Below are 19,814 nucleotides of genomic sequence, written 5' to 3' on the forward strand. Positions count from 1 at the left end.
GGAATAAATACACCGCTCAATATGTCTTAGCTTTCAGTGAGACTGTTCTGTTCCTCGGCACTGTGATACCGGCTAAAAGTTTGGGACACACCTACTCACTCAAGGGTTGTGTCTTTATTTTTACTATTTTCTACATTGTGAGAATAGTGAAGACATCAAAATCAAGTGAAATAAACACTATGGAATCATGTAGTAACCAAAAAGTGTTAAAAACAAATCAAAATATATTTTATATTTGGAGATTCTTTAAATGTGTGCAAAGCTGTCAAGGCAAAGGGTGGCTATTAGAAGGGTGGCTATATAAAATATAATTTGATTTGTTTAACATGTTTTCTGGTTATACATGATTCCAAATATGTTATGTCATAGTTTTGATGTCTTCACTATTATTCTACAATGTAGAAAAGTAAAAATAAAAGAAAAAACCCTTTTGGAATGAGTAGGTGTTCTAAAACTTTTGACCGGTAGTGTATATTATTTGCTTTTATGTCAGAAGCCGGTTGATAAACAAGACACACCAAGAAACTTTAATTCAAATGTAAGCAGGATACTGATTGACACCCCTAGCTGTGTTGGATTAACACAAGTTTCCATATTTCCAGAGGCAGCTTTCTGGTTTGCATTCAAGACTGTGTTGTATTCACACACCGAGAGACTGTGGAGGCTCCGTTAACTCATTCTGCTTTGAGTGGAAAAGCACATCACCATCACCATGCCGACGGTGGTCCTAATGGAGCCGCTCTCTGTCCATGACGCGGGCCGGTCTCTCTGGAGCCGTGCTCGGAGGAGTTACAGAGAAAGAACCTGGCTGTGGGCAGGACTCACCATGCTGTTTGAACACATGGCTACGAACCACCGACTGGAATTCACCTCTCTAGTGGCCTTCTCTTCCCTGTGGGAGCAACTGGTGCCTTTCACCAGGGACTACAACATCCTACAGGTAACGCTTAACACCAGGGACTACAACATCCTACAGGTCTGGCTAACACCAGGGAGTAGAACACCCAACAGGTACACAGGTCTGGCTAACACCAGGGAGTAGAACACCCAACAGGTACACAGGTCTGGCTAACACCAGGGAGTAGAACACCCAACAGGTACAGGTCTGGCTAACACCAGGGACTACAACACCCAGCAGGTACCCAGGTCTGGCTAACACCAGGGGAGTAGAACACCCAACAGGTACACAGGTCTGGCTAACACCAGGGAGTAGAACACCCAAACAGGTACACAGGTCCTGGCTAACACCAGGGAGTAGAACACCCAACAGGTACACAGGTCTGGCTAACACCAGGGAGTAGAACACCCATCAGGTACACAGGTCTAGCTAACACCAGGGAGTAGAACACCCAACAGGTACACAGGTCTGGCTAACACCAGGAGTGAGAACACCCATCGGTACACAGGTCTGGCAAACACCAGGGGTAGAACATCCTCTACAGGTACACAGGTCTCGCTAACACCAGGGAGTAGAACACCCAACAGGTCACAGGTCTGGCTAACACCAGGAGTAGAACACCCAACAGGTCACAGGTCTGGCTAACACCAGGGGACTAGAACACCCAACAGATACAGGTCTGGCTAACACCAGGGACTACAACACCCAACAGGTACACAGGTCTGGCTAACACCAGGGAGTAGAACACCCAACAGGTACACAGGTCTAGCTAACACTAGGACTACAACACCCAACAGGTACACAGGTCTGGCTAACATCAGGGACTGCAACACCCAACAGGTACAAGGTCTGGCTAACACCAGGGAGTAGAACACCCAACAGGTACACAGGTGGTCTGGCTAACACCCAGGGGTAGAACACCCATTAGGTACACAGGTCTGGCTAACACCAGGGACTACAACACCCAACAGGTACACAGGTCTGGCTAACACCAGGGAGTAGAACACCCAACAGGTACACAGGTCTGGCTAACACCAGGGAGTAGAACACCCAACAGGTACACAGGTCTGGCTAACACCAGGGACTACAACACCCAACAGGTACACACAGGTCTGGCTAACACAGGGGACTACAACACCCAACAGGTACACAGGTCTGGCTAACACACACAGGGAGTAGGCAACAGGTACACAGGTCTGGCTAACACCAGGGAGTAGAACACCCTACAGTGGTACACAGGTCTGGCTAACACCAGGAGTAGAACACCCAACAGGTACACAGGTCTGGCTAACACCAGGGGTAGAACACCCTACAGGTACACAGGTCTGGCTAACACCAGGGACTACAACACCCAACAGGTACACAGGTCTGGCTAACACCAGGGACTAGAACACCTAACAGGTACACAGGTCTGGCTAACACCAGGGAGTAGAACACCCAACAGGTACACAGGCCTGGCTAACACCAGGGAGTAGAACACCCTACAGGTACACAGGTCTGGCTAACACCAGGGAGTAGAACACCCAACAGGTACACAGGTCTGGCTAACACCAGGGACTAGAACACCCAACAGGTACACAGGTCTGGCTAACACCAGGGAGTAGAACACCCAACAGGTACACAGGTCTGGCTAACACCAGGGAGTAGAACACCCAACAGGTACACGGGTCTGGCTAACACCAGGGAGTAGAACACCCAACAGGTACACAGGTCTGGTAACACCAGGAGTAGAACACCCAACAGGTACACGGGTCTGGAAGCTAACACCAGGGACTAGAACACCCAACAGGTACACAGGTCTGGCTAACACCAGGGAGTAGAACACTCAACAGGTACACAGGTCTGGCTAACACCAGGGAGTAGAACACCCAACAGGTACACAGGTCTGGCTAACACCAGGGCTTGGAGGCAATATGGTAGTAGCTCTACTTGCTCTCTGATTGGCTAGAGGAACTGTAGACATATTGGTTACACCAGATCTGATTATTTTGTTAATTGTGTCCCTTCCCTCTGCGGTGCGGTGCAGGAAGCCCTGAGCAACCTGGAGGGACTATGACAAGACGTGTTCGAGTCAGCTCTACATGGAGTCAGCAACGTGGTGCAGCAGGAGTGGGGGGCACGCCTGTCCTACACAGGTACTTTATCAAGCCGTGATAGTACCATACTCTATCCAGTCATAGGATTATAGTCATACTGCCAGGGAATATTTTTTTGTATTAGTATTTTTTATTTAACCTTTTTATTTAACTAGGCAAGTCAGTTAAGAACAAATTCTTATTTACAATGACGGCCTACACGCCAAACCCGGACGACGCTGGGCCAATTGTGCGCCGCCCATGGGACTCCCAATCACGGCCGGTTGTGATACAGCCTGGAATCGAACCAGGGGGTCTGTAGTGACGCTTCAAGCACTGAGATGCAGCGCCTGTGGACCCACCGCGTCACTGGAGCCCGGTATATCAAGCCATGATAGTACCATACTCTATCCAGTCATTAGTGCCAGGTAGTAAACTGTCCCACACAGGTACTTTATAAAGCCAATGAATCAAATGTATTAACAAAGCCTTTTTACATCTCCGATGTGCATCGTCAAATAATAGTCAACGTTTACTGAGGCAAAAAAACATTTCTGAACTCATTATTGACACCATGTTTACAGGAGATATACACCTAGGAGTTGTAACACCCTGGTTAATTTATCTCGATAATCCTATATTTTCCTGGTCTCAGTGATTCCTGACAGCACTGACTGACTGTGACATGTGGTTGTCATAGCTACCGTAAGATGAATGCACTAACTCTAAGTTGCTCAGGATAAGAGCGTCTGCTAAATAACTAAAATGTTCAATGCAGGTAAACTTCCACCCAGACGTTGGTGAATAGTGTTGCAGTTCTCCTTGTGGCCTCCAGGTGGTGCTCTCTGAGACACCTCACTCCCCCTACAGACTATTAGATTGATTATTGATTATTGATCTGGTGGCCTCAGGTGGTGTTGGTAACAGATGGGTCTCTGGGGATCGGTAAAGGCTCTCTGAGACACTCCCTACAGACTCTGAAAGGACGACCGGAGGATAAGAAGTTTCCTCTGCGTGCCTTTCCCTGCCAAGCTGTTCGTCATGTGCATCGCTAACGCAGAGGAGGTACGAAACTACTGCGCCTCCACTCTTATATAGCTGATCAGACCTGGGGCTAGTGTTATATGTTTTAAAAAAGTATTTGATCCCCTCTGCTGATTTTGTATCGTTTGCCCACCGACAAAGACATGATCAGTCTATAATTTTTTAATGGTAGGTTTATTTGAACAGTGAGAGACAGAAAAACAACAAAGAAATCCAGAAAACGCATGTCAAAAATGTTATAAATTGATTTGCATTTTAATGAGAAAAATAAGTATTTGACCCCTCTGCAATGCATGACTTAGTACTTGGTGGCAAAACCCTTGTTGGCAATCACAGAGGGTCAGACGTTTCTTGTAGTTGGACACCAGGTTTGCACACATCTCAGGAGGGATTTTGTTCCACTCCTCTTTGCAGAGCTTCTCCAAGTCATTAAGGTTTTGAGGCTGACGTTTGGGCAATCGAACCTTCAGCTCCCTCCACAGATTTTCTATGGGATTAAGGTCTTGAGACTGGCTAGGCCACTCCAGGACCTGAATGTGCTTCTTTGGGTGTGTTTTGGGTCATTGTCATGCTGGAATACCCATCCACAACCCATTTTCAATGCCCTGGCTGAGGGAAGGAGGTTCTCACCCAATATTTGACGGTACATGGCCCCGTCCATCGTGCCTTTGATGCGGTGAAGTTGTCCTGTCCCCTTAGCAGAAAAAAACACCCAAAGCATAATGTTTCCACCTCCATGTTTGACCGGTGGGGATGGTGTTCTTGGGGTCATAGGCAGCATTCCTCCTCCTCCAAACACGGCGAGTTGAGTTGATGCCAATGAGCTCGATTTTGGTCTCATCTGACCACAACACTTTCACCCAGTTCTCCTCTGAATCATTCAGATGTTCTTTGGCAAACTTCAGATGGCCTGTATATGTGCTTTCTTGAGCAGGGGGGACCTTGCGGGCGCTGCAGGATTTCAGTCCTTCACAGCGTAGTGTGTTACCAATTGTTTTCTTGGTGACTATGGTCCCAGCTGCCTTGAGATCATTGACAAGATCCTCCCGTGTAGTTCTTGGCTGAATCCTCACCGTTCTCATGATCATTGCAACTCCACGAGTTGAGATCTTGCATGGAGCCCCAGGCCGAGAGAGATTGACAGTTATTTTGTGTTTCTTCCATTTGCGAATAATCGCACCAACTGTTGTCACCTTCTCACCAAGCTGCTTGGCGATGGTCTTGTAGCCCATTCCAGCCTTGTGTAGGTCTACAATCTTGTCCCTGACATCCTTGGAGAGCTCTTTGGTCTTGGTCATGGTGGAGAGTTTGGAATCTGATTGATTGATTGCTTCTGTGGACAGGTGTCTTTTATACAGGTAACAAGCTGAGATTAGGAGCACTCCCTTTAAGAGTGTGCTCCTAATCTCAGCTCGTATCTGTATAAAAGACACCTGGGAGCCAGAAATCTTTCTGATTGAGAGGGGGTCAAATACTTATTTCCCTCATTAAAATGCAAATCAATTTATAACATTTTTTCTGGATTTTGTTGTTGTTATTCTGTCTCTCACTGCTCAAATAAACCTACCATTAAAATTATAGACTGATCATTTCTTTGTCAGTGGGCAAACGTACAAAATCAGCAGGGGATCAAATACTTTTTCCCTCACTGTAAATGATAGGAGACTGGTGTACTAAATCCTCTACAGTTACAGACCACTGCCACCAGCCGGAGACTCTACCACTCCACATACTGATCCACCCCGACACCAGATCGCCCCCACCCATCTCTACCCTGTGGCTGGGTAAACATCCCCCCACCCATCTCTTCCCTGTGGCTGGGTAAACATCCCCCCACCCATCTCTACCCTGTGGCTGGGTAAACATCCCCTCCCATCTCTTCCCTGTGGCTGGGTAAACATCCCCCACCCATCTCTTCCCTGTGGCTGGGTACACATCCCCCACTCATCTCTTCCCTGTGGCTGGGTAAACATCCCCCACCCATCTCTTCCCTGTGGCTGGGTAAACATCCCCCCCACCCATCTCTTCCCTGTGGCTGGGTAAACATCCCCCACCCATCTCTTCCCTGTGGCTGGGTAAACATCCCCCACCCATCTCTACCCTGTGGCTGGGTAAACATCCCCCTCCCATCTCTTCCCTGTGGCTGGGTAAACATCCCCCACCCATCTCTTCCTGTGGCTGGGTAAACATCCCCCACCCATCTCTTCCCTGTGGCTGGGTACACATCCCCCTCCCATCTCTTCCCTGTGGCTGGGTAAACATCCCCTCCCATCTCTTCCCTGTGGCTGGGTAAACATCCCCCCACCCATCTCTTCCCTGTGGCTGGGTAAACATCCCCCCACCCATCTCTTCCCTGTGGCTGGGTAAACATCCCCCACCCATCTCTTCCCTGTGGCTGGGTAAACATCCCCCTCCCATCTCTTCCCTGTGGCTGGGTAAACATCCCCCTCCCATCTCTTCCCTGTGGCTGGGTAAACATCCCCCTGCCATCTCTTCCCTGTGGCTGGGTAAACATCCCCCTCCCATCTCTTCCCTGTGGCTGGGTAAACATCCCCCCACCCATCTCTTCCCTGTGGCTGGGTAAACATCCCCCTGCTATCTCTACCCTGTGGCTGGGTAAACATCCCCCACCCATCTCTTCCCTGTGGCTGGGTAAACATCCCCCCTCCCATCTCTTCCCTGTGGCTGGGTAAACATCCCCCACCCATCTCTTCCCTGTGGCTGGGTAAACATCCCCCCACCCATCTCTACCCTGTGGCTGGGTACACATCCCCCTCCCCATCTCTTCCCTGTGGCTGGGTAAACATCCCCCCTGCCATCTCTACCCTGTGGCTGGGTAAACATCCCCCCTGCCATCTCTTCCCTGTGGCTGGGTACACATCCCCCCTGCCATCTCTTCCCTTGGCTGGGTAAACATCCCCCCTCCCATCTCTACCCTGTGGCTGGGTAAACATCCCCCCACCCATCTCTTCCCTGTGGCTGGGTAAACATCCCCCCTGCCATCTCTCTACCCTGTGGCTGGGTAAACATCCCCCCTCCCATCTCTTCCCTGTGGCTGGGTAAACATCCCCCACCCATCTCTTCCCTGTGGCTGGGTGAAACATCCCCCCTCCCATCTCTTCCCTGTGGCTGGGTAAACATCCCCCTGCCATCTCTTCCCTGTGGCTGGGTAAACATCCCCCCTGCCATCTCTTCCCTGTGGCTGGGTAAACATCCCCCACCCATCTCTTCCCTGTGGCTGGGTAAACATCCCCCACCCATCTCTTCCCTGTGGCTGGGTAAACATCCCCCACCCATCTCTTCCCTGTGGCTGGGTAAACATCCCCCACCCATCTCTACCCTGTGGCTGGGTAAACATCCCCCTCCCATCTCTTCCCTGTGGCTGGGTAAACATCCCCCACCCATCCGGGGTAAACATCCCCCCACCCATCTGGGGTAAACATCCCCCCACCCATCTGGGGTAAACATCCCCCCCACCACCCATCTGGGAGTAAACATCCCCCCACCCATCTGGGGTAAACATCCCCCCCCACCCATCTGGGGTAAACATCCCCCCACCCATCTGGGGTAAACATCCCCCCTCACCCATCTGGGGTAAACATCCCCCCACCACCCATCTGGGGTAAACATCCCCCCACCCATCTGGGGTAAACATCCCCCCACCACCCATCTGGGGTAAACATCCCCCCACCCATCTGGGGTAAACATCCCCCCACCCATCTGGGGTAAACATCCCCCCACCCATCTGGGGTAAACATCCCCCCACCCATCTGGGGTAAACATCCCCCCACCCATCTGGGGTAAACATCCCCCCACCCATCTGGGGTAAACATCCCCCCACCCATCTGGGGTAAACATCCCCCCCACCCATCTGGGGTAAAACATCCCCCCACCCATCTGGGGTAAACATCCCCCCACCCATCTGGGGGTAAACATCCCCCCACCCATCTGGGGTAAACATCCCCCACCCATCTGGGGTAAACATCCCCCACCCATCTGGGGTAAACATCCCCCCACCCATCTGGGGTAAACATCCCCCCACCCATCTGGGGTAAACATCCCCCCACCCATCTGGGGTAAACATCCCCCCACCCATCTGGGGTAAACATCCCCCCCACCCATCTGGGGTAAACATCCCCCCCTCACCCATCTGGGGTAAACATCCCCCCCACCCATCTGGGGTAAACATCCCCACAATCAATAATATAATAATCATAATTCTTTCCTAAGTAGTTTCATCTGAAATCATCGTCTTATTTCATGCAGAGTTATTTGATAGTCTGCGACAGTGCCTCTCAGACTGGCCGCCACAACCCCCGGCCACTCCACATACCGATCCACCCCACCCCCGGCCACTCCACATACCGATCCACCCCACCCCGGCCACTCCACATACCGATCCACCCCACCCCCGGCCCTCCACATACCGATCCACCCCAACCCCGGCCACTCCACATACCGATCCCCCCACCCCGGCCACTCCACATACCGATCCCCCCCACCCCCGGCCACTCCACATACCGATCCCCCCACCCCGGCCACTCCACATACCGATCCACCACCCCGGCCACTCCACATACCGATCCCCCCACTCCCCGGCCCTCCACATACCGATCCACCCCACCCCCGGCCACTCCACATACCGATCCACCCCACCCCCGGCCACTCCACATACCGATCCACCCCACCCCCGGCCACTCCACATACCCGATCCACCCCACCCCGGCCACTCCACATACCCGATCCACCCCCACCCCCGGCCACTCCATACCGATCCACCCCACCCCGGCCACTCCACATACCCGATCCACCCCCAACCCGGCCACTCCACATACCGATCCACCCCACCCCCGGCCACCGTGAGCCTGACCCGGAGTTATGTTAGGGGACTGTCCCGGCCACCGTGAGCCTGACCCGGAGTTATGTTAGGGGACTGTCCCGGCCACCGTGAGCCTGACCCGGAGTTATGTTAGGGGACTGTCCCGGCCACCGTGAGCCTGACCCGGAGTTATGTTAGGGGACTGTACAAATTCAGACATTGACCTATTATACTATAATGCACATGAATGAGTAGTATCCCAGAAATCTTCACATTCCTCATTTGTAATACTTTCCCCTAAGTCTGCTTCCCATTTGAGACAGAGATTATTAGTGTTATCTGGGAAGGAATCAGTTTGATTATCCTATTCATATTCCTCAGAACCAATTCAATGTGTTTGATGCTTTTGGCACATTCAAATCATGTTGTTTGTGTTAGCATGGTGTCTGCTAGGGTCAGGACGATACCAGTATCGCGAATACTCGATAGTATCATGGCAAGGAAACAAAACCTGAAGCGGATTTAACTTCAGCCCTGATGTTGAAAACAAACATCATAATGTTGTCATCCAGTCCCATGTATTTATTTTCCAAACTATATCACACAATGTTTTACAGACAGCAGCTTTTTACAGGACCAAAGAGTTTGGTTTGCTTCCTGTTTTCTTTTTTGCCATGGAAAAAAATATTGCGATACTGGTATCATCCCGTGGCTGATATTCTACCTGATGTTCTGTTATAGTGGCTGATATTCTACCTGATGTTCTGTTATAGTGGCTGATATTCTACCTGATGTTCTGTTATAGCGGCTGATATTCTACCTGATGTTCTGTTATAGTGGCTGATATTCTACCTGATGTTCTGTTATAGCGGCTGATATTCTACCTGATGTTCTGTTATAGCGGCTGATATTCTACCTGATGTTCTGTTATAGTGGCTGATATTCTACCTGATGTTCTGTTATAGTGGCTGATATTCTACCTGATGTTCTGTTATAGTGGCTGATATTCTACCTGATGTTCTGTTATAGTGGCTGATATTCTACCTGATGTTCTGTTATAGTGGCTGATATTCTACCTGATGTTCTGTTATAGTGGCTGATATTCTACCTGATGTTCTGTTGTAGTGGCTGATATTCTACCTGATGTTCTGTTGTAGTGGCTGATATTCTACCTGATGTTCTGTTATAGTGGCTGATATTCTACCTGATGTTCTGTTATAGTGGCTGATATTCTACCTGATGTTCTGTTATAGTGGCTGATATTCTACCTGATGTTCTGTTATAGTGGCTGATATTCTACCTGCTGTTCTGTTATAGTGGCTGATATTCTACCTGATGTTCTGTTATAGTGGCTGATATTCTACCTGATGTTCTGTTGTAGTGGCTGATATTCTACCTGATGTTCTGTTATAGTGGCTGATATTCTACCTGATGTTCTGTTATAGTGGCTGATATTCTACCTGATGTTCTGTTATAGTGGCTGATATTCTACCTGATGTTCTGTTATAGTGGCTGATATTCTACCTGCTGTTCTGTTATAGTGGCTGATATTCTACCTGATGTTCTGTTATAGTGGCTGATATTCTACCTGCTGTTCTGTTATAGTGGCTGATATTCTACCTGATGTTCTGTTATAGTGGCTGATATTCTACCTGATGTTCTGTTATAGTGGCTGGATATTCTACCTGATGTTCTGTTATAGTGGCTGATATTCTACCTGATGTTCTGTTATAGTGGCTGATATTCTACCTGATGTTCTGTTATAGTGGCTGATATTCTACCTGCTGTTCTGTTATAGTGGCTGATATTCTACCTGATGTTCTGTTATAGTGGCTGATATTCTACCTGATGTTCTGTTATAGTGGCTGATATTCTACCTGATGTTCTGTTATAGTGGCTGATATTCTACCTGATGTTCTGTTATAGTGGCTGATATTCTACCTGATGTTCTGTTATAGTGGCTGATATTCTACCTGATGTTCTGTTATAGTGGCTGATATTCTACCTGATGTTCTGTTATAGCGGCTGATATTCTACCTGATGTTCTGTTATAGTGGCTGATATTCTACCTGATGTTCTGTTATAGTGGCTGATATTCTACCTGATGTTCTGTTATAGTGGCTGATATTCTACCTGATGTTCTGTTATAGTGGCTGATATTCTACCTGCTGTTCTGTTATAGTGGCTGATATTCTACCTGATGTTCTGTTATAGTGGCTGATATTCTACCTGATGTTCTGTTATAGTGGCTGATATTCTACCTGATGTTCTGTTATAGTGGCTGATATTCTACCTGATGTTCTGTTATCTCCAGAGTTGCCACTACATCCCCTGTTCTTCGTCCCTCTATAGTTACAGATGACCGACACTATGGATAACCTGGAGCAGCTGCTCCAACTGAACGGAGGAGATGGACAGATCTTCACCATGGAAGGCCAGCTCTGCCTGAAGAGTGTACAGTCCATGTTTGGGTATGTTGTACTTCAGCAGAAGCACCTGACTTATCTTTGGGCCTAGCTAGGTCTAGGCCTGGCACAATTACCGTATAACCGTGTAACCGACAGTTGTGGATAAAGACCGTTATGAAAATAAAATAACTGTCATAACCGGAAAGAAATCTGTCAGTTTAAGCTAGAGATACAGTGGGGGAAAAAAGTATTTAGTCAGCCACCAATTGTGCAAGTTCTCCCACTTAAAAAGATGAGAGGCCTGTAATTTTCATCATAGGTACACGTCAACTATGACAGACAAAATGAGAAAAAGAAATCCAGAAAATCACATTGTAGGATTTTTAATGAATTTATTTGCAAATGATGGTGGAAAATAAGTATTAATGTAGCAGCACACACACAAATAGAATGAATAGAAGGGGCTTGGAACCTCTAACCCTGGTAATATGACTGGTAAACTCTCAATGGCTGCCCTGTATTGTGATGCAATCATTTCCATGGTAATGTAGAATGTTCATTCAAATGATGTTAACTGATGTGGCTCATGCAATGGAATTTATTTTTGGTTCTGTCAGTTGAGTTTGAATCAACAAATCACAGCACATTTTGATGGGTACACTTCCTGCTTTGCTCCTATGGGTACAGTCGTAATGGGCCGCCAGTCCACCCATTATGCCATCGTTATTACTGTGACTGCGGTCATTTGGCTGGCCAATAACTGTCATCCAGAGTTCCATGAGCGCCGCAGCCCTAGCTAGTTCCATGAGCGCCGCAGCCCTAGCTAGTTCCATGAGCGCCGCAGCCCTAGCTAGATCCATGAGCACCGCAGCCCTAGCTAGTTCCATGAGCGCCGCAGCCCAGCTAGATCCATGAGCGCCGCAGCCCTAGCTAGATCCATGAGCGCCGCAGCCTAGCTAGTTCCATGAGCGCCGCAGCCCTAGCTAGTTCCATGAGCGCCGCAGCCCTAGCTAGTTCCATGAGCGCCGCAGCCCTAGCTAGATCCATGAGCGCCGCAGCCCTAGCTAGTTCCATGAGCGCCGCAGCCCTAGCTAGATCCATGAGCGCCGCAGCCCTAGCTAGTTCCATGAGCGCCGCAGCCCTAGCTAGTTCCATGAGCGCCGCAGCCCTAGCTAGATCCATGGCGCCGCAGCCCTAGCTAGATCCATGAGCGCCGCAGCCTAGCTAGATCCATGAGCGCCGCAGCCCTAGCTAGTTCCATGAGCGCCGCAGCCCTAGCTAGTTCTCTATCTCAGCTAGTGTCTTGTTTCCACTAATGTTCCAACTGATTTGTCTGTCCAGGCGTCTGATAGATGCGGCCTACTCCCCCTTCCCTGCTGTGCTGCGTTGTGGGAACCTGGCTTCTGATGTCCAGGTGTTCCCAGACCGGAGCCTGTGTTCCTGGATGAAGAAATTGACCCTATGCCCCGACACATCCTCACAGGTACCCAACAGGCTTTCTAAATGATCCTAACCATATGTTGTCTATCAGCCCAGTACCCAACAGGCTTTCTAAATGATCCTAACCATATGTTGTCTATCAGCCCAGTACCCAACAGGCTTTCTAAATGATCCTAACCATATGTTGTCTATCAGCCCAGTACCCAACAGGCTTTCTAAATGATCCTAACCATATGTTGTCTATCAGCCCAGTACCCAACAGGCTTTCTAAATGATCCTAACCATATGTTGTCTATCAGCCCAGTACCCAACAGGCTTTCTAAATGATCCTAACCATATGTTGTCTATCAGCCCAGTACCCAACAGGCTTTCTAAATGATCCTAACCATATGTTGTCTATCAGCCCAGTACCCAACAGGCTTTCTAAATGATCCTATCCATACAGTGACTATAGAAAGCCTACACCACTTTCAACAGTTCCATCTTTTGTTGCCTTATAGACTGGAATTAAAATGCATTAAAATAGTTCCCCCCACATTGATCTACCCATCATACCCCACAACTTCCAAGTCAAACAAATATTCATTTTTGTTTTTATAAAATCAATTTTAAAATCAAAATAATAACTGAAATAGCTTGTGTCCTTGTAATAGCAATCCTAAATGAGCTCAGGTGTAACCGATCACATTCAAAATCATACATCAAGGTAATTGGCCTCCACCTGTGTTAAATTGTAGTGATTCACATGATTTCAGGATAAATTCAGCAGTTCCCGTAGGTTCCCTCTGCTGGGTAGTGAATTACAAAGCAAACACTCAACCATGAGCACCAAGGAGCTTTCAGAAGAACTCCGGGACCAAGTTGTGGAAAGGCACAGATCAGGGGATGGCTATCAACATATGGCCTTGAGGATCCCTTGTACCTCTGTGTTGTTGTTGTTTTTATCGCACTGCTTTGCTTTATCTTGGCCAGGTCGCAGTTGTAAATGAGAACTTGTTCTCAACTGGCTTACCTGGTTAAATAAAGGTTAAATAAAAAATATAAATAAACGGTCAAGAAGTAGTAGGTGTATGGATCAGAGAGGAGACTGATCAGAGAGGAGACTGATCAGAGAGGAGACTGAGCCAGTAGGAGACTGATCAGAGAGGAGACTGATCAGAGAGGAGACTGATCAGAGAGGAGACTGAGCCAGTAGGAGACTGAGCCAGTAGGAGACTGATCAGAGAGGAGACTGATCAGAGAGGAGACTGAGACAGTAGGGAGACTGATCAGAGAGGAGACTGATCAGAGAGGAGACTGATCAGAGAGGAGACTGATCAGAGAGAGACTGAGCCAGTAGGAGACTGAATCAGAGAGGAGACTGATCAGAGAGGAGACTGATCAGAGAGGAGACTGATCAGAGAGGAGACTGATCAGAGAGGAGACTGAGCCAGTAGGAGACTGATCAGAGAGGAGACTGATCAGAGAGGAGACTGATCAGAGAGGAGACTGAGCCAGTAGGAGACTGATCAGAGAGGAGACTGATCAGAGAGGAGACTGAGCCAGTAGGAGACTGAGCCAGTAGGAGACTGATCAGAGAGGAGACTGATCAGAGAGGAGACTGATCAGAGAGGAGACTGATCAGAGAGGAGACTGATCAGAGAGGAGACTGATCAGAGAGGAGACTGATCAGAGAGGAGACTGAGACAGTAGGAGCCTGATCAGAGAGGAGAATGAGCCAGTAGGGAGACTGATCAGAGAGGAGACTGATCAGAGAGGAGACTGAGCCAGTAGGAGACTGAGCCGTAGGAGACTGATCAGAGAGGAGACTGATCAGAGAGGAGACTGAGACAGTAGGAGACTGATCAGAGAGGAGACTGAGCCAGTAGGGAGACTGATCAGAGAGGAGACTGAGCCAGTAGGAGACTGATCAGAGAGGAGACTGAGCCAGTAGGATCTGATCAGAGAGGAGACTGAGCCAGTAGGAGACTGAGCCAGTAGGAGACTGATCAGAGAGGAGACTGAGCCAGTAGGAGACTGATCAGAGAGGAGACTGAGCCAGTAGGAGACTGATCAGAGAGGAGACTGATCAGAGAGGAGACTGAGCCAGTAGGAGACTGATCAGAGAGGAGACTGAGCCAGTAGGAGACTGATCAGAGAGGAGACTGATCAGAGAGGAGACTGATCAGAGAGGAGACTGAGACAGTAGGAGACTGATCAGAGAGGAGACTGAGACAGTAGGAGCCTGATCAGAGAGGGGAGAATGAGCCAGTAGGAGACTGATCAGAGAGGAGACTGATCAGAGAGGAGACTGATCAGAGAGGAGACTGATCAGAGAGGAGACTGAGCCAGTAGGAGACTGATCAGAGAGGGACTGAGCCAGTAGGGAGACTGATCAGAGAGGAGACTTAGCCAGTAGGAGACTGATCAGAGAGGAGACTGAGCCAGTAGGAGACTGATCGAGAGGAGACTGAGCCAGTAGGAGACTGAGCCAGTAGGAGACTGATCAGAGAGGAGACTGAGCCAGTAGAGGACTGATCAGAGAGGAGACTGAGCCAGTAGGAGACTGATCAGAGAGGAGACTGATCGAGAGGAGACTGAGCCAGTAGAGGACTGATCAGAGAGGAGACTGATCAGAGAGGAGACTGAGCCAGTAGGAGACTGATCAGAGAGGAGACTGAGCCAGTAGGGAGACTGATCAGAGAGGAGACTGAGCCAGTAGAGGACTGATCAGAGAGGAGACTGATCAGAGAGGAGACTGAGCCAGTAGAGGACTGATCAGAGAGGAGACTGAGCCAGTAGGAGACTGATCAGAGAGGAGACTGATCAGAGAGGAGACTGATCAGAGAGGAGACTGATCGAGAGGAGACTGAGCCAGTAGGAGACTGATCAGAGAGGAGACTGAGCCAGTAGGAGACTGATCAGAGAGGAGACTGAGCCAGTAGAGGACTGATCAGAGAGGAGACTGAGCCAGTAGGAGACTGATCAGAGAGGAGACTGATCAGAGAGGAGACTGATCAGAGAGGAGACTGAGCCAGTAGGAGACTGATCAGAGAGGAGACTGAGCAGAGAGGCTACCAAGAGTCCAATGGCAACTTCGAAAGTGCTACAGGCTTCTATGGCCAAGACTGGTCACAGTGTGCATGTGACAACAATATGCTAAGCTCTCCACAAATCTGCCATGTATGGTAGGGTGTCCAGAAGGAAGCCATTACTCCAGAAAGCCCATCTTGAATCCCTTTTGAAGTATCAAAAAAAAAAGCTTGGGAGATTCTGTAGCCATGTGACAAAAAGTTTTGTGGTCTGACAAAACAAAAATTGAACTTTTGGGCCTAAATGCAAAGCGTTACGTTTCACGCAAACCCAACAAGGCACATCACCCAAAGAACACCATCCCTACTGTGAAGCATGGCGGCAGCAGCATGTTATGGGGATGTTTCAGTCCCCCATAACATGTTACCAGGATAGAAGGGGAAATTAATGGTGCAATGTACAGAAAAGTCCTTGAAGAAAAATGCTGAAACATTCAGCATGACAAACAGAGCCCTGACCTCAATACAACGCTGTCCATCAACGCTTCCCAGTCAGAGCCCTGACCTCAATAAACGCTGTCCATCAACGCTCCCCAGTCAGAGCCCTGACCTCACAACGCTGTCCATCAACGCTTCCCAGTCAGAGCCCTGACCTCAATGCAACGCTGTCCATCAACGCTTCCCAGTCAGAGCCCTGACCTCAATACAACGCTGTCCATCAACGCTTCCCAGTCAGAGCCCTGACCTCAATACAACGCTGTCCATCAACGCTTCCCAGTCAGAGCCCTGACCTCAATACAACGCTGTCCATCAACGCTTCCCAGTCAGAGCCCTGACCTCAATACAACACTGTCCATCAACGCTTCCCAGTCAGAGCCCTGACCTCAATACAACGCTGTCCATCAACGCTTCCCAGTCAGAGCCCTGACCTCAACATAACGCTGTCCATCAACGCTTCCCAGTCAGAGCCCTGACCTCCAATACAACGCTGTCCATCAACGCTTCCCAGTCAGAGCCCTGACCTCAATACAACGCTGTCCATCAACGCTTCCCAAGTCAGAGCCCTGACCTCAATACAATGCTGTCCATCAACGCTTCCCAGTCAGAGCCCTGACCTCAATACAACGCTGTCCATCAACGCTTCCCAGTCAGAGCCCTGACCTCAATACAACGCTGTCCATCAACGCTTCCCAGTCAGAGCCCTGACCTCAATACAACGCTGTCCATCAACGCTTCCCAGTCAGAGCCCTGACCTCAATACAACGCTGTCCATCAACGCTTCCCAGTCAGAGCCCTGACCTCAATACAACGCTGTCCATCAACGCTTCCCAGTCAGAGCCCTGACCTCAATACAACGCTGTCCATCAACGCTTCCCAGTCAGAGCCCTGACCTCAATACAACGCTGTCCATCAACGCTTCCCAGTCAGAGCCCTGACCTCAATACAACGCTGTCCATCAACGCTTCCCCAGTCAGAGCCCTGACCTCAATACAACGCTGTCCATCAACGCTTCCCAGTCAGAGCCCTGACCTCAATACAACGCTGTCCATCAACGCTTCCCAGTCAGAGCCCTGACCTCAATACAACGCTGTCCATCAACGCTTCCCGGTCAGAGCCCTGACCTCAATACAACGCTGTCCATCAACGCTTCCCAGTCAGAGCCCTGACCTCAATACAACGCTGTCCATCAACGCTTCCCAGTCAGAGCCCTGACCTCAATACAACGCTGTCCATCAACGCTTCCCAGTCAGAGCCCTGACCTCAATACAACGCTGTCCATCAACGCTTCCCAGTCAGAGCCTGACCTCAATACAACGCTGTCCATCAACGCTTCCCAGTCAGAGCCCTGACCTCAATACAACGCTGTCCATCAACGCTTCCCAGTCAGAGCCCTGACCTCAATACAACGCTGTCCATCAACGCTTCCCAGTCAGAGCCCTGACCTCAATACAACGCTGTCCATCAACGCTTCCCAGTCAGAGCCCTGACCTCAATACAACGCTGTCCATCAACGCTTCCCAGTCAGAGCCCTGACCTCAATGCCAACGCTGTCCATCAACGCTTCCCAGTCAGAGCCCTGACCTCAATACAACGCTGTCCATCAACGCTTCCCAGTCAGAGCCCTGATCTCAATACAACGCTGTCCATCAACGCTTCCCAGTCAGAGCCCTGACCTCAATACAACGCTGTCCATCAACGCTTCCCAGTCAAAGCCCTGACCTCAATACAACGCTGTCCATCAACGCTTCCAGTCAGAGCCCTGACCTCAATACAATGCTGTCCATCAACGCTTCCCAGTCAGAGCCCTGATCTCAATACAACGCTGTCCATCAACGCTTCCCAGTCAGAGCCCTGACCTCAATACAACGCTGTCCATCAACGCTTCCCAAGTCACTTGACAGAGCTTGAACAGTTTTGTAGAAGAGAATGGTCAAATATTGCCAAATCTAGGTGTGCAAAGTTGGTTGAGACCCATCCCAACAGACTCACAGCTGTAATGGCTGACAAAGGTGCTTCCACCAAGTATTGTCTAATGGGGGGGTTGAGACTTATCCAATTATGATATTTCAGTTTTGTATTTTTCCCCTTAAAAGGTTGGAGTATGGTGTGTAGATTAGTGGTGAGAAATCCTTATCTAAATGCATGAAACTCTGAGGCATCGACACAACAAAATGTGAAAACAATTCAAGGGGGTGTAATCTTTCTATAGGCGCTGGATGTTCTCAGCTTAGTCTCCTTCAATTCAACTGTGTTCAACTCTCTTACGGACTTTCAGATTTTCTTGATGACCATCACAGTTCATTTGATTTAGATGTGTTATTGCATGTGCTGTAAAACTGCCATTCCACTTCAAGCTGTCAATGTATACATCAAGTAAAACTAACTGTGTTGCAGATCTGGAGATAGTTGGTTTCATAGAGATAGGAGACATCTCGAGTCCTCCTGTCATGTCCAGACACCTGGTTCTCCCTATCGCTGTCAATAAAGGTAGTTACCGCTTCTAATCTGTTCTCCTCAGACTGGGCTCTTGCCTTTTAACTAATACCAAAATAGTGTTCTAAAATATAGTTCTAATGTTCTAAATGAGTGTTGTAATGTTCTAAAAGAGTGTTTATATATTCTAAAAGTGTGTTCTAATGTCTTAAAAGACTGTTCTAAATGACTATTCTAATGTTCTAAATGAATGTTCTAATGTTCTAAAATAGTGTTCTGATGTTCTAAATGAGTGTTGTAATGAGTTTATTGTTGTGTTCTTGGTTCCAGAGGTGGATGAAGTGGGCCCCGGAACCACAGAGGAGCAGGAGGAGGAGACATCAGCCAACCAGCAGGCAGGGAAGGCCCCCAACTTCTGTGTCCTACTCCATGGCAGTCTGAAGGTCGAGGGCATGGTGGCGCTGGTACAGCTGGGGTAAGATGTTACTATGTTCTGTTATGACACATTATAAAGGTTCATAACATACTTATAACATGTTATAAAGGTAGAGGGCATGGTGGCGCTGGTACAGCTGGGGTAAGATATTACTATGTTCTGTTATGACACATTATAAAGGTTCATAACATACTTATAACATGTTATAAAGGTAGAGGGCATGGTGGCGCTGGTACAGCTGGGGTAAGATATTACTATGTTCTGTTATGACACATTATAAAGGTTCATAACATACTTATAACATGTTATAAAGGTAGAGGGCATGGTGGCGCTGGTACAGCTGGGGGTAAGATATTACTATGTTCTGTTATGACACATTATAAAGGTTCATAACATACTTATAACATGTTATAAAGGTAGAGGGCATGGTGGCGCTGGTACAGCTGGGGTAAGATATTACTATGTTCTGTTATGACACATTATAAAGGTTCATAACATACTTATAACATGTTATAAAGGTAGAGAGCATGGTGGCGCTGGTACAGCTGGGGTAAGATATGAATGTTGAATCTATTCTCTCTCTCTAGCCCAGAGTGGTACGGGATGCTGTTGAATCTATTCTCTCTCTCTCTAGCCCAGAGTGGTACGGGATGCTGTTGAATCTATTCTCTCTCTCTCTCTAGCCCAGAGTGGTACGGGATGCTGTTGAATCTATTCTCTCTCTCTCTAGCCCAGAGTGGTACGGGATG

The 19,814-nt window shown here is 48.7% G+C and overlaps 1 pseudogene; it reads left to right on the top strand.

The window, feature by feature from the left end:
• The first annotated feature begins 712 nt into the window (after positions 1–712).
• Positions 713–19,814, top strand: part of LOC123487545 — a 27,464-nt pseudogene continuing 8,362 nt past the window's right edge.

Source organism: Coregonus clupeaformis, unplaced genomic scaffold (genome assembly GCF_020615455.1).
Source record: "Coregonus clupeaformis isolate EN_2021a unplaced genomic scaffold, ASM2061545v1 scaf1779, whole genome shotgun sequence".
Classification (NCBI taxonomy): domain Eukaryota; kingdom Metazoa; phylum Chordata; class Actinopteri; order Salmoniformes; family Salmonidae; genus Coregonus; species Coregonus clupeaformis.